This window comes from Eschrichtius robustus, chromosome 15 (assembly GCF_028021215.1).
Source record: "Eschrichtius robustus isolate mEscRob2 chromosome 15, mEscRob2.pri, whole genome shotgun sequence".
In the NCBI taxonomy this organism is placed as follows: domain Eukaryota; kingdom Metazoa; phylum Chordata; class Mammalia; order Artiodactyla; family Eschrichtiidae; genus Eschrichtius; species Eschrichtius robustus.
Genome location: NC_090838.1, coordinates 90879200 through 90906762, shown reverse-complemented (window position 1 = coordinate 90906762; position 27563 = coordinate 90879200). Strand labels below are relative to the sequence as shown.

Sequence of the window (27563 nt, the reverse complement as noted above, 5' to 3'; positions counted from 1 at the left end):
CTGGTATATAGCCCTCTGCGTTTTCATCTTGCCTATCTTTCTGTAAATGTGTTTTTTTTCCCACAGGCTGCAGGATTGTAGTTTTTCTTGCTTCTGCTGTCTGCCCTCTGGTGGTTGAGGCTATCTAAGAGGCTTGATGGGAGGCTCTGGTGGTGGGTAGAGCTGACTGTTGCTGTGGTGGTCAGAGCTCCGTAAAACTTTAATCCACTTGACTGTCGATGGGTGGGGCTGGGTTCCCTCCCTGTTGGTTGTTTTGCCCGAGGCAACCGAACACTGGAGCCCACCCGGGCTCTTTGGTGGGGCTAATGGCAGACTCTGGGAAGGCTTACGCCAAGGAGTACTTCCCAGAACCTCCGCTGCCAGTGTCCTTGTCCCCACGGTGAAACAGAGCCAGCCCCCGCCTCTGCAGGAGACCCCCCCCAACACCAGCAGGTATGTCTGGTTCAGTCTCCCCCAGGGTCACTGCTCCTTCCCCTGGGTCCCGATGCACACACTATTTTGTGTGCGACCTCCAAGATTGGGGTCTCTTTTTCCCCCAGTCCTGTCGAAGTCCTGCAATTAATTCCCACTAGGCTTCAAAGTCTGATTCTCTAGGAATTCCTCCTCCCGTTGCCGGACCCCCAGGTTGGGAAGCCTGACGTGGGGCTCAGAACCTTCACTCCAGTGGGTGGACTTCTGTGGTATAAGTGCTCGCCAGTCTGTGAGTCCCCCACCCAGCACTTACGGGATTTGATTTTACTCTGATTGCGCCCCTCCTACCGTCTCACTGTGGCTTTTCCTCTGTCCTTGGATGTGGGGTATCCTCCTTGGTGAAGTCCAGTGTCTTCCTGTCGATGATTGTCCAGCAGCCAGTTGTGATTCTGGTGCTCTCGCAAGAGGGAGTGAGAGCACATCCTTCTACTCTGCCACCTTGGTTAATCTCCCCAGATGGCTTTTAGGGAATATTATTTATCTGCCTTGGTCGTGCTGTTAACTTCTGTAAAGCAGACATCCCACGGGGATCCTCAAATACCTGGAGCAGGAAAACTGTTCCTGTCTGAAACTTCCAACTCTGACGATATCAACAGGGACTTGTTGCCCTGACCATCAGGAGACACCCAGAGACATCCCGGAGGACACTGAGACTTAGAAAAAAATATAAAATGTAATCTCCATTCAACAGATTTCTGGCCAAGCTATTTGTGGTGGTCCTTGTGGGATTCCGAACAGTGAGAAAAGCAGCCATAGCAGCAAGAGGAGATGACAGCAAAGCTTTCTGTGATAAGCTGGAAGCCAGTGGTTTGCAAATTTCTACACTCTTAAAAATTATTGAGGATTCCAAAATGCTTTTGTTTATGTGGGTTATATCTGTCGATATTTACTATGTTAGAAATTAAACTGGAGAGTGGTTTAAACATTTATTTTCTTATTTACTTAAAATAACAATACTCTCTACACATTAATATAAATATCATATATTTTATGAAAAATAACTCTACTTTCCAAAACAAACAGACTTATTGAGAAAAGTGGTATTGTTCTACATACCTCTACATATGCATACTCAGTGTTTGGAAATCTCTTATTTAATGTCTAATTTAACAGAAGACAGTTGGATTCTCATATCCAGTCTCTTATGATGTTACATGTCATGTAGCCTCTGAGAAACTCCACTGTCCACTGGTGAGGGAATGAGAGTAAAAAAGACAGAGAAGGTCTTAATATTACGATGAAAATGGTTTTGATTTCAGGGATCTTTTTAAAAGATCTCAGGGCTCCCTAGGGCTCTTTACTCTGAGGCCCCCTTGGTAAGCCGGAAGTGGAGATCTTTATTACTTTTCCCCTGACATCAGCATTAAGTGAGGTTCCTCTGTACTTATACATTTTGCAAGCTTTATGCCCCCAAACTAGCATTACTATAAAAAATATCAAGTGACTCGCATACAGAACTATTGTTATAAGCAGTGTTGAAAGTTATTTCTGAATCTTTTTTGTTGTCTTGTTCAGTTTCTACCTTATAAATAGAGGAATCTGTGTCCTGTCCTGTTTTGTATAGTTTGAGGATCAACTTGCATGCCAAGTTCAGTCAGTATAGTTGCTCCAAAGCTTAGGAAGTTAAGACGGGCGTCCCAGCCCTCCTGCAGGCCTCCCTCTGATGGGACATGGCTGACACTTCACTTTGTCGCTGAGGCTAAGGACGTGAAACTTGCACTTCCAGAGATGGTTTCTGTACCAAATGTGTTTCCCGGTACTGGGGGAATGAACTGCTTGGCTCTGAAGCCACAACTGACTTGGGGATTGCAACCTTTGCAATTAAAAACAACAGAAAATCAAAACCTTTACTGCAGGTTCTCAACTACCCTGAAAAATCAGAGAAACTGGAGAACATTGTTTGCTAATGAGAAAGGGGAAGGAAGGAATCCAAACAGGTTTGCTTTGTTATGGCGATGAGAAATGCTGCTTTCTGCTGAAACTTCCTCAATTAATTCACTTTATTCTTCCTCTCTGATTTTCACATTTAAAATTTTCTATTTAAATGGGCGTCAGCAATAGTTAACAGCTAAATAATTCAATAAGTCATAAGTCATATAAGCAAGACCTAGCCTCAGAAATCATAATTACCAAGTTTCCTGTGTACCTCTCTCCCACCCTCCAGACTCACCATCCTAAACTTGTTTATCATTCTGACGTGTGTGTGTGTGTGTTTGTGTGTGTGTGTGTGTGTGTGTGTGTATTCCTTAAGCAATATATTCTTGTGTAGGGTTTTTTAGCGTTTATATAAAAAGTACTATATACTTATGCAACGTTTTATTTCATTCAATATTATATTTGTGACATTCAAATATTTTGAGAAGTGTAATTCCAGTTCACTCAAGGAAACTACTATATTGTATTCTATTGTATGAATATTCCACAATTTTTGTATCTATCTCCTTTGGATATTTAAGTTGGATATTTAGATACCAAATTTAAGTTTTGCTTTAAAAGTAGTGCTGCTGTGAAGATTTTTGTAATGTCCTCTTGTGTGGGTTTTTGAGAGATTGTCCAGTGAGTGAAAATGCAGGATCACTGGGTAGATGCATCTTCAGCTATACTAGGAAACCCTAATTTTCTCCATTTAGTATTCTTTGGAGGATAAGTATTTCATTGCTTCATGTTCTTGCCAATATTTGGTATGTCAGACTTTTATATTTTGCCAGTTTTGCCAGCCCAGTGATGGAAAAGCTATTGTATGATTTTATTTTACAATTCTCAATTACTAAGAAGGTGGAACATCTTTGCCTCTGTTCATCCTTTGTCCTCTGTGTGAAATAACTTCTCATGTTTTTTCCGTTTTCCCCACCTGGTTGTTTGTCTTCCTCTCATCGATTTGTAGAGAACTCATTAAATTCTACCTCTGATGTTTCACGTAGTTACCTTCAAAGTGAAGCACAGGTGTACCTCACTGTTCTCTCCCTGACAGGGAGCTCAAACCCAGCAGCACGCTTTATCTATAAAATAGCGATGATTATACCCACTTTTCAGAGGTGACATTTGTAAAACCTCTTTTGCAGAGCGCCTGACAATAAGAGAAACTTGATGAGCACAGTTTGTTACCATCATCTTATGACTAATTCTTCCTTGCCACAGTATTTAATATTGCAGATAGCTTTGCAGTGAGAATATCCTTAGATATTCATGCCATTAGTCACAAGCCATAGGTAATGGACTCTTTCAGTTGTTTTTTTTTTTTTTTTTTTTTATGAGCTGAAACAATTCCTCTACCAATTCATTACCTCATCCTGAGAGCAGGTATGAAGCAATGCTCTGAATGCAACGGATGCATTGCTCAGTTCGAACTAGTTGAATTGTACCCTCAATTGATTTGATCTTCAGACAAGGATGTGATGTTCATTCAGAAGAGTAGCAGGGCAATACATTTTATTAAAGATTTCATATACAAATGTATATATAATATAATGCATAGTAATATTATTTGTTCTAACTAACTAGCTGATCATTTCCCATTGAACATAACCTGCAGCTAGTTTCCCAGTAAGAATGAGGTGATGTGGCAGGTGTAGGCCAATGTCAGTGGACATGCACATATGGAGACCCATTTGGGATACATTAGAGGGTCTCTCTGTTCCTTCTTCAAGTCAGTCTATCTTAAATCAAATTCAGAGAATCAGAACGTCACAGGGTTGGAATGGAACCTAAGGTTTGGCTATCACTTGAGCGGAGTAACAAGCACCCTCCTACACATGGGGCAATAATTAACACTTTTCAGGCCTCACAATTTACGTGCGTGCGTGCGCGTGCGTGCGCGCACACACACACACACACACACACACAACGGCCGTAATCACACACCCCCCCAACCCAGCCAGCACCAGTCAACTTGGCTCTGGACAGCACCCCTCTAGAAACATCCCACCCACAAGTCACCCATCTTAGTCTCACACTCAGTGTTCAGATATCTTCATATTCTTGCCAAGAGTTTATTCAGATCAGGCTTGAGGGAACTCATTCCCTCCAAGGCAGCCCATTCCAAATTGTAGGCCTACCAGCCAATCCCTCCTTCCTAAAAGGAAGAGGAAACCTCAGCCATGTAGGGATTCTTGTTCCATCCTTCGGATCCATAGAAAGAAGAATGCAGTCTTCCATGTTGCCACACATGCAATGTCACCAGAGCTCCTGCAACCATTGATCGCTCCAGACCTAGTACCTGAAATCAGGGCCTCCAACAGCCCGCAAATCAACTAAGCTGCTGACCTCTCAAACATGGAGAACATGGGACCTTCATCCCTGACATTCTAAGTGTTAGGCTTGTGTTAACATCACCTGTGGTCTGGTTGGGCTTGTACATGTTTGTTTTGCTTTGGTTTTGCTCATTCATTCATTCTGGGGTTTCTGCACACCAACACCCTAAATGTTTTTTTTTTCACTTTTGTAGCCACTAAGCATATTTTTTCCACCAGGGTTTAGGCATGTTCCTTATTGGAAGTGAAGGGTCTTACATTTATCCTTAGTCAATGTCATCTGGTAAAAGATGGGGAGTTAAAGAGGTCATTTATCTGGGAGGCAGAACATCTGGGCTCCCTTCTCAGCCCTCTTGCTAACTAGCTGAGAATTGTAACAAATTTGGGGGCAAGGGCTGCCCCCCACAGGTACAGTGAATGTTGACTGAACCTTTCAACCACATTATTTAACTTGCAGATAAATATTTATCACAGTGATACCCTTTGTGTCTATCAAGTTCACAAAGATTTTTAAATGACTCTTTTCAGTGTCACACGCTTCCTATGGGAAAGCAAAGCAAATGTCTCTACAGAACACAATTAGTGAAGAACATGAAAAGGTCCATTGCCCTCTGGCCCATTGATCCTAAGAATCTATGCTAAGCTAATCATCAAGGAAGTGGACAAAGATATTTGGGCAAAGATGACTACTTCATTTTGACCCCTGAGAGCTACAAACTGGAAATAATCTAGATGTACAACCAAAGCAGAAAAGCTAAAGTATAGAGCATCCACTTGATAAACTGAATGATCATTCATAGATCATATTTTAAATAATAGTAATGTGGGCAAATATTTTTACTAAGTTTAAAAAGTTAAGGTGTTAAACTGCATATATTATATGATCTCAATTATATCCATAGAACTACAATGAAATGTTAATAATTATCTCTAGTTGTTAGTTTTTTCTTCCTTATACTTTTCAGAAATTTCTGTGTTCTCTCAAACCTACATTGCTTCTATCATACAAAAAGTATTTTTAATTTATTTAAGAAAAATGTTCCTAATACAATCAACTCACAGAGGGATTTCTGTCCCAAGTTCCTAAGACCTCCCTCTCTGACCCTTTACTCCCTGCTAATTTGCCTTCATAAAAATACCCACCCCTCCATCAACACTTTACGCCTTAGTGTTCTCCCATTTAAAAATCTCCAAGAGCTCGCATATACCAACTCCAGATAATAAAGTCCAAATGTTTCAGTCAGGGATTTAAGACCATCTATTGTATGAGTTCGTTTCCTGAGCAGCTTTCTCTCCACACTACACTCTATGACTAGTTTGTTTTGAACTTGGAAATTTTCTCAGTGTCTAATATGTTAGGCACATAGAACTTTTAAAACAATCCGAAAGTCAACTTGAGAGCAAAAATATTCCCCTATTTTAGAATTTGATGAAAGACTGGGAACCACTTGGGGGAAACATAAGACTTCAGAAGCAATTAAGTGTAGTGTGGACGGAAGGATTATGGAATATCATGTAACAATAAAGTACTTAAACGGCTACTGTCCACAACTAAAAGGCACATGGGAGGCAGGAATCTGTCTCAGGCTAAGAGGGATAAGCGACGTGAGATGGCTGAGGAGGGAAAAATTGAGTAGCCAGGCACGATTCACCACGTGAGCAAAGGCAGAAAAGGGTTCACACTACGGCCGTTAAACATGCAATACACTCGCACTGAAGACGTCCGAGGAATCTCGTTCCAGGATGTGTTTAATGAAAGGAAAACCAGTGAACACTGCAGACTGGTATCAGTGCAACTCATCTCAGACCCAGAAACAGGAACTAAGTGACACTTGGGGTCACTTTCAGGTCAAAGGTTCTGAGAAAAACAGGCTTCCTTGACTTTCACTCTGAGTAAAGTCATCTCCCCGCTGGCTGAGCCCAGAGCAAGTCAACAGGATCCTGTGAGTATTGATGACTCAGGTGGTCCAGACTCAACTGGTCTGACAGCTGAAATTTGTAGTGATTGCTGCCTTTGTGTTTGGGCAGCAGATTTAAGGTGAACATACAGGATGCATGAACTTTAAACAGCCAGACCTTCCCTAGAAGGCATCTGAGCCATGCATGTTAAGACAAGCATGTGTGGAGATTAAAAATTAATATTCACTTTAAATATTGTCATCTATTTCCTATAGCTCTTCCTCTCCTTAAAACCAACACACACACACGTACTTTAGTTGCAAAATAAATGTTAGTGTGACAAAAATGTCCCTCCCAGCTGTCTCCCCATGTACATTTTTTCAGGGGCGGTCTATTTTTTCCCTGTTTTTTTGAATTCTTCCTCCTGTCATGATTCACCTGTGCATTTTATTTTAGTAAGAAAGGACTTCCCCCTTCTACTCCCAGATCATTCTCTTCCCCACCTGCTACCCTCTCTGTGGCCTCCACATTAAGCCAAACTCACCACACTCACAGATTCTTGCCTCAAAGGGGAAAAGGTTTTCTTTTGACAAACTAGCTTATGGAAATCTCTGATTTTCTAACTGTATGCTATTTATACTTAGCCCTTCAGTGAATGTTTGTGAAACCTACTGTATCGTAAACACCAAGCCAGATCCCGACTTGCTAAAATTGGATTAAATAGAAGCTATTATCATTTTTAGAAGCTGTCACCAAGACTATCTGCCCTCCTCTCCCTCCACTCCCCAATCCCCAGAATTTGAAAAAGATTCACTCTGGATTAAACGAATTTACTCTTTTACTTGTACTGATCAAGAGGTAAAACTGAGAAAATATATTGAGATTCTATCTCAGATATTGGACGTAGACTTTCTGTCATAGGGAAAAACCTTTGTATTCAACTACAAGTTAATCACTAAATGGGTGTTGCCTGTAAGCGTTAATTATACATCATGGTCCATCTCTGGGAACCCTGCCTCCCAGGTAATGATCATGAAGCTAAAAATACCTCTGTTTAGCTCTCGGGAGACATCCTGACCAGGCCCACCTGTGAATGCCTGCAGGACAGGAGAAGTTAACACCTCCCCTCTGCAGCTCACCTGACCCAGGAAGTGTTTGACTTTACTCCCGCCCTTTGAGTATAAAAGAAGCGTGAATTCTAACTCAGGCAAGGTGGTTCTTTGGGGCGGGGGCGTCTGCGTCTGCGTCTGCGTCTGCGTCTGCGTCTGCGTCTGCGTCTGCGTCTGCTCTCTTCTTGGTCTGCTGGCTTTCCGAATAAAGTCGCTAGTTCTTGCCCCAACAGCTCGACTTTCAATTTATTGGCCTGTCACGTGGTGAGTAGTAAAGTTTGGACTTGGCAACAGATTTTGCTGAAACCCACTAGGGGCCTTGCTGCTCATGGCCAGCTGATCGCAGCCTGGGAATTTGGGGGTAAGGCCCTGGCCGCTGCCGGGACCGCTTGTCCGAGGATCTTCCCTTCAACATTCTGGCCGCCCCAGCGCTTGGCAATTGGAGCAAGGAATCAACATTTGGGAGCCGAAGGCCTCCACGCAGTAGGGTAAGTTGCTCTGGTGTGTCCAGCCAGAAACCTCTCCGTTTGGGGCTTTTATTCTGCGGAATAAGCCAGTTTGTTTTGTATTTGAGTGGGGCACCCTGTTGCAGAGAGGAAAGAGTTGCTGGGCTTTTACCCAATTTGTGAACCAGTTCATTTGCTTCTTTGGTTGTTTTAAAATGTATTTTATTGAAGTATAGTAGATTTACAATGTTGTGTTAATTTCTACTGTACAGCAAAGTGTTTCAGTTATATATATATGTGTGTGTATATATATATATGTTCTTTTTCATAATCCATTCCATTATGGCTTATTACAGGATATTGAATTTAGTCCCCTGTGCTCTACAGTAGGACCTTGTTGTTTATCCATCCCATATATAATAGTTTCCACCTGCTACTCCTAAATTCCCAATCCATCCCTCCCCCACCTCCCTATCCCTTGGCAACCACACGTTTGTTCTCTACATCTTTGAGTTCTCCTGTTTCATAGATAGGCTCATTTAAGTCATATTTTGGATTCCACAAATAAGTGATATCACACGTTATTTGCCTTTCTCTATCTGACTTACTTTCCTTAATATGATAATCTCTACTTCTATCCGTGTTGCTGCAAATGGCATTCATTTTTATGGCTGAGTAATATTCCATTATATATATGTACCACATCTTCTTTATCCATTCATTTGTTGATGGACATTTACATGGTGTCCATGTCTTGGCTATTGTGAATACTGCTGCTGTGAACATTGGGGTGCATGTATCTGTCTGAATTAGAGTTTTGTCCGGATAATATGCCCAGGAGTGGGATTGCTGGATCATATGGCAACTCTACTTTTAATTTTTTGAGGAACCGCCATACTGTCCTCCATAGTGGCTCCACCAATTTACATTCCCACCAACAGTGTAGGAGGGTTCCCTTTTGTCTACAACCTCTCCAGCATTTGTTATTTGTAGATGTTTTAATGATGGCCATTCTGACCAGATTGAGGTGGTACATATTGCAGTTTTGATTTGTATCTCTCTAAAAATTAGTGATGTTGAGCATCTTTTCCTGTGCCTATTGGCCATCTGTATGTATGTATTCTTTAAAGAAAGGTCTTTTAGGTCATCTGCCCATTATATGATTGGGTTTTTCTTTTGATATTGAGTTGTATGTGCTGTGTGTGTATTTTGGAAATTAATCTCTGCTCGGTTACATCATTTGCAAATGTTTTTTCCCATTCCTTAAGTTCTTTCCATTATGTTTATGGTTTCCTTGGCTGTGCAAAAGTTTACCAGTTTAATTAGTTCCCATTTGTTTATTTTTCCTTTTATTTCTATTGCCTTGGGAGTCTGACCTAAGAAAACATTGGTACAATTTATGTCTGACCGTGTTTACCTATGTTCTCTTCTAGGAGTTTTATGGTGTCATGTCTCATTTCAATCCTTAAGCCATTTTGAGTTTATTCTTGTGTATGGTGTGAGGGTGTGTTCTAACTTTTCATTTTGTCTGCACTGTTTCCACGTTTATTGCTAAAAAAATTTTGTGATATTTAAAACTTCTACAGATGTCGAATAGAGAAAAGGAATAGAAGTAAAAAAGACGTGGCTGTAGGACATTCCCAGGGAGAAGAGAAAGGTTCCACTTGGTTCCTAAAATCACCAAAAGCCCCAGTCCAGAAATCAGCCAGGTTGCCTGATGCCCAGGCAGAAAGGCATCCTGTTAATGGTTAGAGATGATCAATTGCTATTTATGGTTCTATGGTGGCTATTCTGTGAAGAAGCGGGGAAGAATGATGAAATTCTTTACGTACAAGCATTTCTGCTGTTACATCAGGGAAAATAAGAAAAGGGAGGTACTGAGGGTGAGGATATATTGCTTCAGACCGTAACTCCTCCAGCTGAGGTAGCCGTCCCTGCCACTGTAGCCATCATTCCACTATACCCACCCCTCCACCACCTTCCGTGTCTCTCCAGCTCCAGTTCCTGACACTGGGGCTCACGGCTGTCCATCCTTAGAAGGATCAATTAGAAAATCCTGTGTTAGTTCCTGGAGCGCAGGGATTTGGTCTGGTATCGGCTTCTAAGACTCAACAGGGCACCCAATTTGAGCCAGGAGTCACTCCCAGGGCAGGATAGTGTACTTTATGCTGTCATCTCACAGGGGGCCTAAATGCAAATGACCAGCTGGCTGGGTTTCTCAGACCTGTTTAATTGGAAAGATCGAAACCCTCCTTATAGGGAGGATCTTCTACACCTGAAGCCCACTTAGCAGCACCCACAGGTAAACCGAATTGGGACCCTAATAAAGGACGAATGCCCTTATTAGAGTACTCCCAGAAGTGCATGGTGGCAGGTTTCTGAAAAAGGAAACCAAAGCAAAAGAATTTGAACAAAATTCAAGAAATTAAAAAAACGGAGACCTCTTCGAATTTTTGGAAAATCTTTATCAGGCCTACAGACATTATACTAATGCAGATCTTGAGGCCCCTGAAAATATTAGAATGGTAAATTTGACCTTTTCTGAGGAAGGGGTGCAAAGTGCCTCAGATACTGGGAGAAAAGTTGCAAAATTTAGTGCATTTGGAATGAACCTAATGCACTTTCTCAATTGGTAAAGGTTCCTTTTAAGTGCTCAACAGAGAACAGACACAGAAGAAAAATATACAAAACAAAAACTTCACTTTTTTGGCAGTGACCTTGGATTCCCGGAAGGCAAGTAACCCGAAGAGAGGTAAGCCACTACTGGGGAAGAAACAATGCACTTACTGTCAAGAGAAATAACATTGGAATTCAGGTTGCCCTAGGCTAAAACATAATTGCAAAAACAACAAAAGATGAGAGCTTCTCGAATGGGAGAAAGAGACTAACACTCTGATGAATGAACAGGGAGTCCAGGGGCTACCTTGGACATGAGGTGCCTAATTCCCCAAAGGAGCCCTGGGAAAAAATGACAGTGGGGAATGAGCTGATTCACTTTTTTTTTTTTTTTTTAATGTGGGCCATTTTTAAAGACTTTATTGAATTTTTCACAATATTGCTTCTGTTTAATGTTTTGGTTTTTTGGCCACGAGGCATGGGGGATCTTAGCTCCCCAACCAGGGATTGAACCTGCACCCCTTGCCTTGGAGGGTGAGGTCTTAACCACTGGACTGCCAGGGAAGTCCCTGATTAATTTTTGATAGACCTCACCTTAAAGTGTTTTCACCAGAACAGCTTGACATTGGAGTCCCAGCAGAACATGCTTTCAGCCTACAGATGGTGCTCGTGAAAACCTTTGCAAAAGAGTCACAGCTCTATCCCCCTGAGGTGTACGAAAAGCACAGGTGTGTGTAGGGCTGTGTACAGTCTTGCCGACATCTGGTGATTTTTCTTTCGATACTTTCTTTTTCACACAGTTTGTTCATGAGATTAGTGAAGGGAGAGCTAGGGAAGATATCTGGTCATCTGTTAATTACTTACTCTTCTACGTTGATTTACAGAAAGAACCAATAGATTAGGCAAGATATTGTGTGATCAAATATTTGAAAGATGTGCTAGGGCTGGAGACTAGTAGAGCATGGGGGCACCTGGTTTAAGGTTAGTAACAAGGCAATAGGGTGCCTCCTGCAGAGAGAGCTTTCCTGCCAAAAGCTGCTTGCAAATCCCCTTTGTTAGAACATTATTCCATTTCTATGAGATTATGGGTGAAGGTCCATCTTTAACTTCTTCCTGCTGACAGAGGGCGCCGTATTCTTGGACTGGAAGATGTCGATGTGGGTTTGTAGCATCTCTTGGCTGACAGTTGTAGTTGCCCACTTACATATATGGGCAGAACAAGCTGCAATTATTCAGACGCCCACAAATATATAGATTACGAGCAATAGTGTTAATCCCATTCTCTTAAGGCCAGTTCTTGGAACTGTGCTAACAATAGGCTCAGTATTGCTCAAGATGGAGCAGCTTGTGTCATGGCTGCAGTCTGGTCATCAGGCAGTTGGCTTTTTCCTCTGATGGCAGTTACAGTATCTGTAAAACACCTCGGGCATATGTATCAGACACTGAGTCTGTGACCCAATTTTCCTAATCATTAGTGGCTTCAGCCTGCTCTTTTGAGACTCAGCTTTTCTATAAACAAGAAGCATGCGACATGGAGGGGCTTTTGTACTGGGGGCGGGGGGGAGGGTGGCCTGCAGGGTTCTGCTTGGTTCCATCCCCCCTTTTCTTGATACTCCTTAATCCCGAGTAGGGACAGATGCAGAACAACAATAACAAAAAAGAGTAATGTTTTGGATAGAGAGATTAATCACAAACTTGACCGAGGAACCCACAGGGTCCTGTTCAGTTTCACCAGCAGACACTCTTTTCAGAATGGCCGGTGGTGTCTGAGTCTGACACAACTCAGGGAATTCAAGTTCTTGGCAATACAGAATTGTATATGGAATGACATCCACAATGGCCACCCAGTTTTACCTTGGTTGTCTGAACCACAGCTACTCCATTTTGACTGTAAAATACATTTCTCTCCTTAATGGACAAAGCAGGTGTCACCATTAATGATTTTAGTGCTTTTCTAGATATGAGGAGATGCAAGAATTTGGGCTCCTGAAAGCTTCTCCTGAAAATATCTCACTATCTGAAGGCCTGTTCTGCTAGTTTTTCTCAGAACATGGAGTGCCTCATTGCTGATCTCCACCCTGAGCTCCTTTCAGTGTGTGTTGAAGGTCAGCAACGGCAGTGGCTTGTGACTTAATCCTTGCAGAGGCAGATGGCAAGTGCCAAGTTTTGGTCGGCAGGGCCCCCTCATGGTCATAAATTCGACCGTGGTTTGGAAGGCATTTCATGACCATTTCATCCCATGGTGCTAGGAATGTTCATTCTTAGGTCAGGTGAGGATTTTGTTAATAGGCCACTCAATGTGCTATTACTGGACTAGGCCTTATTAACAGTAGCCAAAAGTCTCTGGACCACCTGTCTTACTAGTCTGTTATGGCCCAGGAAGAAGTTCCCCCTTGTTGCTTCTTCTCATATCTAGAGCTACACTATTACAATCACTGATCTTGCATGGAACTATATATCTGATCAGCTGTTTCAAGTCACCGAGTCATCATTATTTTTATCGAGGTCTCAGCCACACATTTGGTAATAGAAGAAACAACAATTTTGTAAAACAAATTTTAAAAATCTACAAATAATATATCCGGTAAGTTCATAAGTAACAATTTAAGAACTTCCATCAGGTGCAGCTCAGTATATCCCCAGGTCATCTGACTTAGTCTGATCTATACCAATGCTTATCTTTAAGGGAAATTATATATTAGCATTGTCCATAGGGCACCCAGCCCAATTTCCTAGTGTTACTAGGCTGGTTATCCTTAGTGTGGTTTAATTGTTCCCAACATAAGGGAGCCTATAAACTTAAATGACCATAGCCTGGTGTTAATCACATAAATCCATCCCATAATTGTGGGAGGTTATATTCTTTTTTTTTTTTTTTTTTTTTTCATTTAACAAACAGTTATTGAAAGCCATGTGCTAGGCACCAGGGACACAAAGATGACTAAGACATGTCCTCATCTTCAAGCTTAGTCTATTAGAGCAAACATGTAAAATTACTCAGTAAGGAATAACGTACAATGATAACAGCAATGGATTGAAGCATGTTAAAAGATGTTTAAATCTAGGCATTCATAATGATACCAAAACCAAAGCAAAACAAAAAACCCTAACAGGTCACCACTGGTGAATGCTAGTGAACCAACTCATTATTCTGAAAATTGATGAATCAGAAGAAAGAATCAAGCATTCATCCTGACTTTCTTATATGAACTATACCACTGGGTAATCACATAGTAGATAAGGGAGAGTTTCTCTTTATGGAAGTATTCCATCTAATAAATAAAGAATAACAGATTAGAATATCACTATTTTGCAGCTCTTAATGATTTAATGGATCTAAGCAAAGATCATTAATAGCTACTGACATCACAAAAAAAGAGTCAGTACCTCTTGATAGAAGTACTTACCACTCTTGAAGAAGTCTGAGCAAACTTCTAAATTTAAGTACCAATTTAAAGGAAATGCAGAAGGGAAAGGAACATGCTAAAAGGCACCACAGAGATGTGATCAGCAAAATTCAGACTCAAGGAAACTCTACAAGACAAATGACCCAGTTTTTACAAGAAAAAATTACGAAAGAAAAAAGAGAGAAAGAGATGGACAGTCTTAAAAGATAAATCAACCTACTGTACTGTACTAATTTATTTGCATCCCAATTCAAACACTCTAGAAACAAAATATATGTATGTATGACACAATTGGGGAAACGCAAACACTCACTGGGTTTTGATGCTGTTAAAGCATTATTGCTAAATTTTTAAGTGTAAGAATGGAATTATTATTTTTTCAAAGCCCTTATCTTTTAGAGATGTATATGTATATGTTTGTAGATGATATTATAAAATGTCTAGAATTTGCATCCAATAATCCAGGGAGGAGGCTGGAGTGAATAGGGGTAGTACTAGGTGGGTGATGGGGTACCTATTTGACATTGTCTACTATAAAAACATTAAAAAGAAACAGTAAAGATCAAAGTAACACGAGAAAGAGAGAGGCTGACTGTATGTAAAGCACTTCGGCTGTACATCACAAGTATTACTTATAATTATTATAAAGCTTAAGCATTGGATTAGATGACCTCTCAGGTACTTTTCAATTCTGAAAAGTCTAAAATGTTATGACTAGATTATTTTTGAAGGTCATTTTTATCTCTCAGATTCTTTGGTTCTTCCCCAGGGATACGGCTCAACTTTCTTCTCCCACTGGTTAACAATAGCACACAAAAACACTGAACACAACTACTTTTAAAAAGCACATGAAGTGGAACTGACTCCCAGTTCAATGCTTGGAGGTTTTGGCTATCCCACCCACCTCAATTCTGGAGTCTGGCTGTTCTACTGCTTAAATAACAGGTTAAACAGCCAGTACTGGTTAAACACATGGAAAATTTTGCTTTATCCAGTGGTGATAACTCCTATGCTTCTCTTATCCTACACATAAACAGTTTGGGAAGAATGGTCCAGAACCCCATGGAGATAGTGAGGCACTTTCAGGAGGTGCCTGAGATCAAAAGTATTTTTGTGGTAATACTAAGATGATATTTTCCTTTTTTACTCATCTCATAAGTGTACAGCGGGGTTTTCCAGAGGATACATGATGTGTGGAAATACACCAGATCAAATGCAAAAGCACATATAAAATTCAAGCTGTTTTTTGTTTGTTTGTTTGTTTATACTGCAGGTTCTTATTAGTCATCAGTTTTATACACATCACTGTATACATGTCAATCCCAGTCGCCCAATTCAGCACACCACCATCCCCACCTCCCTGCGGTATTCCCCCCTTGGTGTCCATACGTTTGTTCTCTACATCTGTGTCTCAACTTCTGCCCTGCAAACCGGTTCATCTGTACCATTTTTCTAGGTTCCACATACATGCATTAATATTCGATATTTGTTTTTCTCTTTCTGACTTACTTCACTCTGTATGACAGTCTCTAGATCCATCCACGTCTCAACAAATGACTCAATTTCGTTCCTTTCTATGGCTGAGTAATATTCCATTGTATATATGTACCACATCTTCTTTGGCCATTCGTCTGTCGATGGGCATTGAGGTTGCTTCCATGACCTGGCTATTGTAAATAGTGCTGCAATGAACATTGGGGTGCATGTGTCTTTTTGAATTATGGTTTTCTCTGGGTATATGCCCAGTAGTGGGATTGCTGGATCATATGGTAATACAATTTTTAGTTTTTTAAGGAACCTCCATACTGTTCTCCATAGTGGCTGTATCAATTGACATTCCCACAAACAGTGCAAGAGGGTTGCCTTTTCTCCACACCCTCTCCAGCATTTGTTGTTTGTAGATTTTCGGATGATGCCCATTCTAACTGGTGTGAGGTGATACCTCATTGTAGTTTTGATTTGCATTTCTCTAATAATTAGTGATGTTGAGTAGTTCTTCATGTGCTTCTTGGCCATCTATATGTCTTCTTTGGAGAAATATGTATTTAGGTCTTCTGCCCATTTTTGGATTGGGTTGTTTGTTTCTTTAATATTGAGCTGCATGAGCTGTTTATATATTTTGGAGATGAATCCTTTGTCAGTTTCTTCATTTGCAAATATTTTCTCCCATTCTGAGGGTTGTCTTTTCGTCTTGTTTATGGTTTCCTTTGCTGTGCAAAAGCTTTGAAGTTTCATTAGGTCCCATTTGTTTATTTCTGTTTTTATTTCCAATACTCTAGGAGGTGGATCAAAAAAGATCTTGCTGTGATTTATGTCAAAGAGTGTTCTTCCTATGTTTTCCTCTAAGAGTTTGATAGTCTCCGGTCTTACATTTAGGTCTCTAATCCATTTTGAGTTTATTTTTATGTATGGTGTTAGGGAGTGTTCTAATTTCATTCTTTTACATATAGCTGTCAAGTTTTCCAAGCACCACTTATTTAAGAGACTGTCTTTTCTCCATTGTATATCTTTGCCTCCTTTGTCATAGATTAGTTGACCATAGGTGCGTGGGTTTATCTCTGGACTTTCTATCTTGTTCCATTGAGATCAATTTTCTATTTTTCTATTTTTGTGCCAGTTGTCTTAATTACTGTAGCTTTGTAGTATAGTCTGAAGTCAGGGAGTCTGATTCCTCCAGCTCTGCTCTTTTCCCTCAAGACTGCTTTGGCTATTCGGGGTCTTTTGTGTCTCCATACAAATTTTAAAATGGTTTGTTCTAGTTCTGTAAAAAATGCCATTGGTAATTTGGTAGGGATTGCATTGAATCTGTAGATTGCTCTGGGTAGTATAGTCATTTTCACAATATTCTTCCAATCCAAGAACATGGTATATCTCTCCATCTGTTGGTATCATCTTTAATTTCTTTCATCAGTGTCTTACAGTTTTCTGCATACAGGTCTTTTGTCTCCCTAGGTAGGTTTATTCCTAGGTATTTTATTCTTTTTGTTACAATGGTAAATGGGAGTGTTTCCTTAATTTCTCTTTCAGATATTTCATCATTAGTGTATAGGAATGCAAGAGATTTCTGTGCATTAATTTTGTATCTTGCAACTTTACCAAATTCATTGATTAGCTCTAGTAGTTTTCTGGTGGCATTTTTAGGATTCTCTATATATAGTATTATGTAATCTGCAAACAGTGACAGTTTTACTTCTTCTTTTCCAATTTGTATTCCTTTTCTTTCTTTTTCTTCTCTGATTGCCATGGCTAGGACTTCCAAAACTATGTTGAATAATAGTGGTGAGAGTGGACATCCTTGTCTCGTTCCTGATCTTGGAGGAAATGCTTTCAGTTTTTCACCATTGAGAATGATGTTTGCTGTGGGTTTGTTATATATGGCCTTTATTATGTTGAAGTAGGTTCCCTCTACGCCCACTTTCTGGAGAGTTTTTATCATAAATGGGTGTTGAATTTTCTCAAAAGCTTTTTCTGCATCTATTGAGATGATCATATGGTTTTTATTCTCCAGTTTGTTAATATGGTGTATCACATTGATTGATTTGCGTGTATTGAAGAATCCTTGCATCTGTGGGATAAATCCCACTTAATCATGGTGTATGACCCTTTTAATGTGTTGTTGGATTCTGTTTGCTAGTATTTTGTTGAGGATTTTTGCATCTATATTCATCAGTGATATTGGTCTGTAATTTTCTTTTTGTGTAGTATCTTTATCTGATTTTGGGATCAGAGTGATGGTGGCCTCATAGAATGAGTTTGGGAGTGTTCCTTCCTCTGCAATTTTTTGGAAGAGGTTGAGAAGGATAGGTGTTAGCTCTTCTCTAAATGTTAGGGAGAATTCACCTGTGAAGCCATCTGGTCCTGGAGTTTTGTTTGTTGGACGATTTTTAATCACAGTTTCAATTTTATTACTTGTGACTGGTCTGTTCATATTTTCTGTTTCTTCCTGGTTCAGTCTTGGAAGGTTATACCTTTCTAAGAATTTGTCCATTTCTTCCAGATTGTCCATTTTATTGGCATAGAGATGCTTGTAGTAGTCTCTTAGGATGCTTTGTATTTCTTCAGTGCCTGTTGTAACTTCTCCTTTTTCATTTCTAATTTTATTGATTTGAGTCCTCTCCCTCTTTTTCTTGATGAGTCTGGCTAATGGTTTATCAATTTTGTTTATCTTCTCAAAGAAACAGCTTTTAGTTTTATTGATCTTTGCTATTGTTTTCTTTGTTTCCATTTCATTTATTTCTTCTCTGATCTTTATGATTTCTTTCCTTCTGGTAACGTTGGGTTTTGTTTGTTCTTTTTCTAGTTCCTTTAGGTGTAAGGTTAGATTGTTTACTTGAGATTTTTCTTGTTTCTTGAGGTAGGCTTGTATAGCTATAATCTTCCCTCTTAGAACTGTTTTTGCTGCGTCCCATAGGTTTTGGATCATGGTGTTTTCATTGTCATTTATCTCTAGGTATTTTTTGATTTCCTCTTTGATTTCTTCAGTGATCTCTTGGTTATTTAGTAACGTATTGTTTAGCCTCCATGTGTTTGTGTCTTTTACGTTTTTTTTCCCCTGTAATTCATTTCTAATTTCATAGCATTGTGGTCAGAAAAGATGCCTGATATGATTTCAATTTTCTTAAATTTACTGAGGCTTGACTTGTGACCCAAGATGTGATCTATCCTGGAGAATGTTCCGTGCGCACTTGAGAAGAACGTGTAATCTGCTGGTTTTTGATGGAATGTCCTATAAATATCAAGTAAATCTATCTGGTCTATTGTGTCATTTAAAGCTTCTGTTTCCTTATTTATTTTCATTTTGGATGATCTGCCCATTGGTGTAAGTGAGGTGTTAATGTCCCCCACTATTATTGTGTTACTGTCGATTTCCTCTTTTATAGCTGTTAGCAGTTGCCTTATGTACTGAGGTGCTCCTATGTTGGGTGCATATATATTTTAAATTGTTATATCTTCTTCTTGGACTGATCCCTTGATCATTATGTAGTGTCCTTCCTTGTCTCTTGTTACATTCTTTATTTTAAAGTCTATTTTATCTGATATGAGTAAGCTACACCAGCTTTCTTTTGATTTCCATTTGCATGGAATATCTTTTTCCATCCCCTCACTTTCAGTCTGTATGTGTCCCTAGGTCTGAAGTGGGTCTCTTGTAGACCGCATATATATGGGTCTTGTTTTTGTATCCATTCAGCAAGCCTGTGTCTTTTGGTTGGAGCATTTAATCCATTCACCTTTAAGGTAATTATCGATATGTATGTTCCTATGACCATTTTCTTAATTGTTTTGGGTTTGTTTTTGTAGGTCCTTTTCTTCTCTTGTGTTTCCCATTTAGAGAAGTTCCTTTAGCATTTGTTGTAGAGCTGGTTTGGTGGTGCTGAATTCTCTTAGCTTTTGCTTGTCTGTAAAGCTTTTGATTTCTCCGTCGAATCTGAATGAGATCCTTGCTGGGTAGAGTACTCTTGGTGGTAGGTTCTTCCCTTTCATCACTTTAAGTATTTCCTGCCACTCCCTTCTGACTTGCAGAGTTTCTGCTGAGAAATCAGCTGTTAACCTTATGGGAGTTCCCTTGAATGTTGTTTTACGTTTTTCCCTTGCTTCATTCAATGATTTTTCTTTGTGTTTAATTTTTGCCATTTTGATCACTGTGTGTCTCAGTGTGTTTCTCCTTGGGTTTATCCTGTAAGGGGTTGCTGCGCTTCCTGGACTTGGGTGGCTATTTCCTTTCCCATGTTAGGGAAGTTTTCGACTAATCTCTTCAAATATTTTCTCTGGTCCCTTCTCTCTCTTTTTTCCTTCTGGGACCCCCTATAATGCGAATGTTGTTGTGTTTAATATTGGCCCAGAGGTCTCATAGGTGGCGTTCATTTCTTTTCATTCTTTTTTCTTTATTCTGTTCCACAGCAGTGAATTCCACCATTCTGTCTTCCAGGTCAATTAACCGTTCTTCTGCCTCAGTTATTCTGCTATTGATTCCTTCTAGTGTAGTTTTCACTTCAGTTACTGTATTGTTCATCTCTGTTTGTTTGTTCTTTAATTCTTCTAGGTCTCTGTTAAACCTTTCTTGCATCTCTTCGATCTTTGCCTCCATTCTTTTTCCGAGGTCCTGGATCATCTTCACTATCATTATTCTGAATTCTTTTTCTGGAAGGTTGCCTATCTCTACTTCATTTAGTTGTGTTTCTGGGGTTTTATCTTGTTCCTTCATCTGGTACATAGCCCTCTGCCTTTTCGTCTTGTCTATCTTTCTGTGAATGTGGTTTTTGTTCCACAGGCTGCAGGATTGTAGTGCTTCTTGCTTCTGCTGTCTGCCCTCTAGTGGATGAGGCTATCAAAGACGCTTGTGTAAGTTTCCTGATGGGAGGGACTGGTGGTGGGTAGAGCTGACTGTTGCTCTGGTAGGCAGAGCTCAGTAAAACTTTAATCTGCTTGCCTGTTGATGGGTGGGGCTGGGTTCCCTCCCTGTTGGTTGTTTGGCCTGAGGCAACCCAACACTGGAGCCTACCTGGGCTCTTTGGTGGGGGTAATGACAGACTGTGGGAGGGCTCACACCAGGGAGTACTTCCCAGAACTTCTGCTGCCAGTGTCCTTGTCCCCACGGACAGCCACAGCCACCCCCCGCCTCTGCACGAGACCCTCCAACACTAGCAGGTAGGTCTGGTTCAGTCTCCCCTTGGTCACTGCTCTTTCCCCTGTGTCCTGATGTGCACACTAGTTTGTGTGTGCCCTCCAAGAGTGGAGTCTCTGTTTCCCCCAGTCCTGTCGGAGTCCTGCAATCAATTCTCACTAGGCTTCAAAGTCTGATTCTCTAGGAATTCCTCTTCCCGTTGCCGGACCACCAGGTTGGGAAGCCTGAGTTGGGGCTCAGAACCTTCACTCCAGTGGGTGGACTTCTGTGGTATAAGTGTTCTCCAGTCTGTGAGTCACCCACCCCGCGGTTATGGGATTTGATTTTATTGTGATTGCGCCCCTCCTACCATCTCATTGTGGCTTCTCCTTTGTCTTTGGATGTGGGGTATCTTTTTTGGTGAGTTCCAGTGTCTTCCTGTCAATGATTGTCCAGCAGCTAGTTGTGATTCTGGTGTTCTTACAAGAGGGAGTGAGAGCACGTCCTTCTACTCTGCCATCTTGGTTCCTCCCTCAAGCCTCTCCTAAGACCTCCAAAAGTCTCATCTGATTATGGCATCAGCTTGATGTCCAGAATCTTGATATCTAATTCAGGTCCAGGTGTGATTGAGGTTCCTCAGATGCAGTTCCTGAGGTACAGCTCCTGGAGTATAATTTCTGCTGATCATTCTTTTTTGCATAAGGTACTGTTCTTCCTGCTTCTACTCTGATGCATTCTCCGGAGGTTATATTCTTTGGCTGATAATTTGCTTGTTGCTCTGACTAAGCTTGAGTAACTTTAGAAGAAAATTCACATTTATGGCCAGGGTCAGAGCAGGTATTATTAATTAGCCAGGTAAGGGAATCTCACCTAGTAATGGTCAGTAGTCTCCTGAACAGATATTATAATTTCTTTCTTGTAGAATAAATTTCCTAAGGGCCAACCAATAAGAGCCATGGAGTGGAGAAATCCCCAAAGTAACCCACAAGCACTGGGTATAGGTAATTGAAGATAACCCTAACAATTGGGATAAATTTAACTGTGCATAGATTGTGAAATACCTTTGTTTTTTAATAAGCAAAAGTGTGAGCAATTATCAAAGTAATTGGTATACAGGCGTGGTCTCACATCTTGGATCAGTTGTCCACTTCAGATGTCTTCTTATCCTGGTCTGGTCATTTCTCCTCTGAGCATTGTTTTTAAGGTGATTTTGAGGTCAACCGTCCTCTCTATAGGCCAGTGCAGTTCAGAGGCCCTTTCTAAGTGGAAATATTAATCCAAAAGTCAATTCCCATCACTTTTGCTGTGCATGAGCCAGTTAAGAGTATCTGATAAAGGTCTTTCCATCTAGGTTGGAGATAGGCCTTTAAATGATGCCCAGTCTTCTGGTTGTAGGTCATGGGGCATCTGCTCTCTATCCAAAGGTAGATTACTGAGATAAGCTTCAGAAACAAACTTGGTGTCCTTTTACTAATTCAATTAAACTTGGCAACAATATAACCTAACAGCAAGGAACTATCTGGGAAGTGAGTCTTAGTAAATATATCTCAGTTAACAAAACGAGAATTTAACTTTCTCTGAAACATATCCTTTTTCTCTCTAAAATTATCCTTATTTCTACCAAATATAGCCAAATAAAAATTAGGTGTTTTGTTTTGTTTTGTTTGCAAAGTGAGTCTGTTTGCCTGATCATGTAGACTCTTTTAATCTGATTGTGCTAGAAATTTCTGTAAGGAATCTTCAGATTAAATCTGTTATTTTTTATTTTTTTATTGACATATAGTTCATTTACAATGTTGTGTTATTTTCAGGTGTAAAACAGAATGATTCAGTTATACACATATATACATCTATTATTTTTCAAATTGTTTTCCCTTATAGGTTATTACAAAATATTAAGTATAGATACTTGTGCTCTACATGAGGTCCTTGTTGGTTATCTATTTTATATATAGTAATGTATTTATGTCAATCCCAAACTCCTAATTTACCCCTCCCCACTTTCCCCTTTGGTAACCATAAGTTTGTTTTCTATGTCTGCGTGCATATTTCTGCTTTGTATATAGGTTCTTTTGTATACTTTTTTTAGATTCCACATATAAGTGATATCATATGTTATGTGTCTTTCTCTGTCTGACTTACTTCACTTACTTTGATAATGTCTAGGTCCATCCATGTTGCTGCAAATGGCGTTATTTCATTCTTTTTTTATGTCTGAGTTGTATTCCACTACCACATTTTCTTTATCCATTCATCTGTCGATGGACATTTAGGTTGCTTCCATGTCTTGGATATTGTAAGTAGTGCTGCTATGAACATTGGAGTGCATGTATCTTTTCAAGTTAGAGTTTTTGTATTTTCTGGATATATATCCAGGATTGGGATTGCAGGATCATATGGTAATTCTAGTTTTTTAAGGAACCTCCATACCGTTCTCCATAGGGGTGTATCAGTTTACATTCCCACCAACAATGTAGGAGGACTCCTTTTTCTCTACACCTTCTCCAGCATTTATTATTTTTAGAATTTTGATGCTGGCCATTCTGGCCAGTGTGAGGTGACACCTCACTGTCATTATGATTTGCATTCTCTAATAGTTACCGATGTTGAATACCCTTTCCTGTGCCTTTTGGACATCTGCATGTCTTCTTTGGAGAAATGTCTATTTAAATCTTCTGCCCATTTTTTGATTCAGTTTTTTGTTTATTTGACATTGAGTTGTTTGAACTGTGTGTATAATTTGGAAATTAATCTCTTGTCAGTTGCATCAGTTACAAATATTTTCCCCATTCTGTAGGTTGTCTTTTGGTTTTATTTATGGTTTCCTTTGTGTGCAAAATCTTCAAGTTTAATTAGTTCCCATTTGTTTACTTTTTTATTTCCATTACTCTGACACAAATCCAAAAAGGTATGGCTGCAATTTATGTCAAAGAATGTTCTGCCTATGTTTCCCTCTAAGTGTTTTATAGTAACTGGTCTTACATTGAAGTCTTTACTCCATTTTGAGTTTACTTTTGCATATGGTGTTAGAGAAAGTTCTCATTTCATTCTTTCACATGTAGCGGTCCAGTTTTCCCAGCACCACTTTTGAAGAGACTATTTTCTCCATTGTATATCCATGCCTACATTGTTGTAAAATAATCGACCATTGTTGCACGGATATATTTCTGGTATTTCTATCCTATGTCATTGATTTTTGTCTGTTTTTGTGCCAGTGCCATACTGTTTTGATGTCTGTAGCTTTGTAGCATATTCTGAAGTCAGGGAGCCTGATTCTTCCAGCTCTGTTTTTCTTTCTTAAAATTGCTTTCTTTCTCAGGGTCTTTTGTGTTTCCATACAAATTTATAAATTTTCTGTTCTACCTCTGTGAAAAACATCATTGGTCATTTGATATGGATTGTATGGAATCTGTAGTTTGCCTTCGGGAGTATAGTCATTTTGAAAATACTGGTGTTTCTGAATCACAAACATGGTATATCTTTCCAACTGTTTGTGTCATCTTTGATTTCTGTCATCAGGGTCTTATTGTTTTTGGAGTACAGGCCTTATGTCTCCTTACGTAGGTTTATTACTATGTATTTTATTCTTTTTGATGTGTGGTAAATGGCATTGTTTCCTTAATTTCTGTTCCCGATCTTTCATTGGTAATGTATAGAAATGCAGCAGATTTCTGTGTATTAATTTTGTATCCCGCAACTTTACCAAATTCATTGAGTTGTAGTAGTCTTCTGGTAACATCTTTAGGATTTTCTGTGTATACTTTCATGTCATTTGCCAACAGTAACAGTTTTACTTTTCCAATTTGGATAACTTATTTATTTTTCTTCTCTGATTGCTGTGACTAGGACTTCCAAAACTGTGTTGAATAAAAGTGGCGAGAATTGACATCCTTGTCTTGTTCCTGGTATTAGAGGAAATGCCTTCAGCTTTTCACCATTGAGTATGATATTTGCTGTGGGTTTGTCATATATGGCCTTTATTATGCTGAGTTAGGTCCCATCTATGCCTGACTTTCTAGAGAGGTTTTATCATAAATGGATGTTGAATTTTACCAAAAGCTTTTTCTTCATCTATTGGGATGATCATATGGGTTTTATTCTTTACTTTGTTGATGTGATGTATCACACTGATTGTGTGGATATTGAAAAATCCATAAACTCTTGGGATAAATCCCATTTGATCATGGTGTATGATTCTCTTAATATATTGTTGAATTCAGTTTGCTAGGATTTTGTTAAGAATTTTTTGCATCTATGTTCATCAGGGATATTGGCTTGTAATTTCTTTTCTTGTGGTAGTTTTGTGTGGTTTTGGTATCCCAGTGATGGTGGCCTCATAGGACGAGTTTGGAAGTGTTCTTCCTCTGCAACTCTTTGGAATAGTTTCAGAAGGATAGGTGTTATCTTTTCACAAAAAGTTTGGTTGAGTTCACCTGTAAAGCCATCTGATCCTGGACTTTTGTTTGACATTGGTTTCAGCAGATTCAATTTCAGTACTCGTTATTGGCCTATTTGTATTTTCTATTTCATCCTGGTTCAGTAGTGGGAGATTGTACCTTTCTAAGAATTTGTACATTTCTTCTAGGCTCTCCATTTTATTGACATGTAATTGCTTGGAGTAGTCTACTGTGATCCTTTGTATTTCTGTGGTGTCCATTGTAGCTTCTCCGTTTTCATTTCTGATTTTATTGTTTTGGGTCTCTCCCTTTCTTTCTTGATGAGCCTGGTTATAGGTTTATCAATTTTGCTTATCTTTTTAAAGAACCAGAGTTTAGTTTCATTGATCTTTTGTGTTTTCTTCATCTCTATTTAATTTGAAATTTCTGCTCTGAGCTTTATGATTTCTTTTCTTCTGCTAACTTCAGGTTTTGTTTGTCCTTCTTTCTCTACTTGCTTTAGGTGTAAAGACAGGTTGTTTGAGATTTTTCTTGTTTCCTGAGGTAAGCTTGTATTGCTCTAAACTTACCTCTTAGAACTGCTTTTCCTGCATCCCGTAGAGTTAGATCATTCTGTTTTCATTTTCATTAGTCTCTGGGTATTTTTTTGATTTCCTCTTTGATTTCTTCAGTGATCCATTGGTTGTTTAGTAGCATATTGTTTAGCCTCCACGTGTTTGTGATTTTTGCAGTTTTTTCTTGTGGTTGATATCTAATCTCATAGTGGTGTGGTCAGAAAAGATGCTTGATATACTTTAAATTTTCTTGAATTTACCAAGGCTTGCTTTGTGGCCCATCATGTGATCTATCCTGGAGAATGTTCCATGTGCACTTGAGAAGAATGTGTATTCTGCTGCTTTTGAAGGAATGCTATATAAATATCAATGATTGCTTCTAGACTAACGTGTCATTTAAGGCCTGTGTTTCCTTATTGATTTTCTGTCTGGATGATCTCTCCACTCATGTAAGGAAGATGTTAAAGTCCCCAACTATTCTTGTGTTACTGTCAATTTATCTTTTATGGCTGTTAACATTTACCTTATATATTGAGGTGTTCCTATGTTGGGTGCCTCTATGTTTACAATTGTTATATCGTCTTCTTGGACTGAGCCCTTAATCATTATGTAGTGCCCTTCTTTGTCTCTTGTAACAGTCTTTATTTTGAAGTCTATTTTGTCTGATATGAGTATTGCTACTCCAGGTTTCTTTTGATTTCCATTGCTTAGGATAGCTTTATCCATCACCTCACTTTCAGTCTGTATGTGTCTCTAGATCTGAAGTGGGTCTCTTGTAGACAGCATATATACGGGTCTTATTTTTGTATCCAGTAAGCCAGTCTATGTCTTCTGGTTGGAGCCTTTAACCTGTTTACATTAAAGGTAATTATCAATATGTATGTTCTTAATGCCATTTTGTTAACTGTTTTCAATCTGTTTTTGTAGGTCTTATTTCTTTCCTCTTTTGTTCTCTTCTCTTGTGATTTGACTTTCTTTAGTTTTGTGTTTGGATTCTTTTTCCTTTTGTGTGTGTATATCTATTATAGATTTTCTGTTTGCAGTTACCATGAGGTTTTGATATAGCAGTCTATATATACACATTACTGTATTAACTTGCTGATCTCTTAATTTCGATTGCATTTAAAATATCCTGCATTTTCACTCTCCTCCTATCAGAGCACTGGTTTATATGTCATATTTATTTGTAGATAATTTCCTACCTTTACTTTATGTTTGACTTTAACGATGAGCATTCCCATTTTTCAATGTTCTTGTCTCTAGTTTGGGCCTTTTCTTTTCTGCCTAGTGAAGTTGCTTTAGCATTTGTTGTACAGCTGGTTTGGTGGTGCTGAATTCTTTTAGCTTTTGCTTCTCTGTGAAGCTTTATTTTGCCATCAAATCTGCATGAGCACCTTGCTGGGTAGAGTATTCTTGGATGTAGGTTTTTCCCTTTCATCACTTTAAGTATATTGTACCACTCCCTTCTGGCCTGCACATTTTGCTGAAAAAATCAGCTGATAGTCTTATGTGGATTCTCTTGTATGTTATTTGTTTCTTCTCCCTTGTTGCTTTTAATCTTTTTTCTTAACGTTAATTTTTGTCAGTTTGATTACTGTGTGTCTCGGTGTATTCCTCCTTGGGTTTGTCCTGCTTGGGACTCTCTGTCTGTCCTGGATTTGGGTGACTGTTTCCTTTCCCACGTTAGGAATGTTTTCAGCTATTATCTGTTGAAATATTTTATCTGAGCCTTTCCCTCTCTCTTTTCCTTCTGGGACCCCTATAATGCAAATGTTGGTGTGTTTGTTGTCCCAGAGATCTCTTAAGCTGTCCT

The 27563-nt window shown here is 39.4% G+C and overlaps 1 pseudogene; it reads left to right on the top strand.

Annotated features, from left to right (window-relative positions):
- Positions 1-6418: 6418 nt before the first annotated feature.
- LOC137777416 (elongation factor 1-alpha 1-like) overlaps positions 6419-27563 on the top strand; it is a 64806-nt pseudogene continuing 43661 nt past the window's right edge.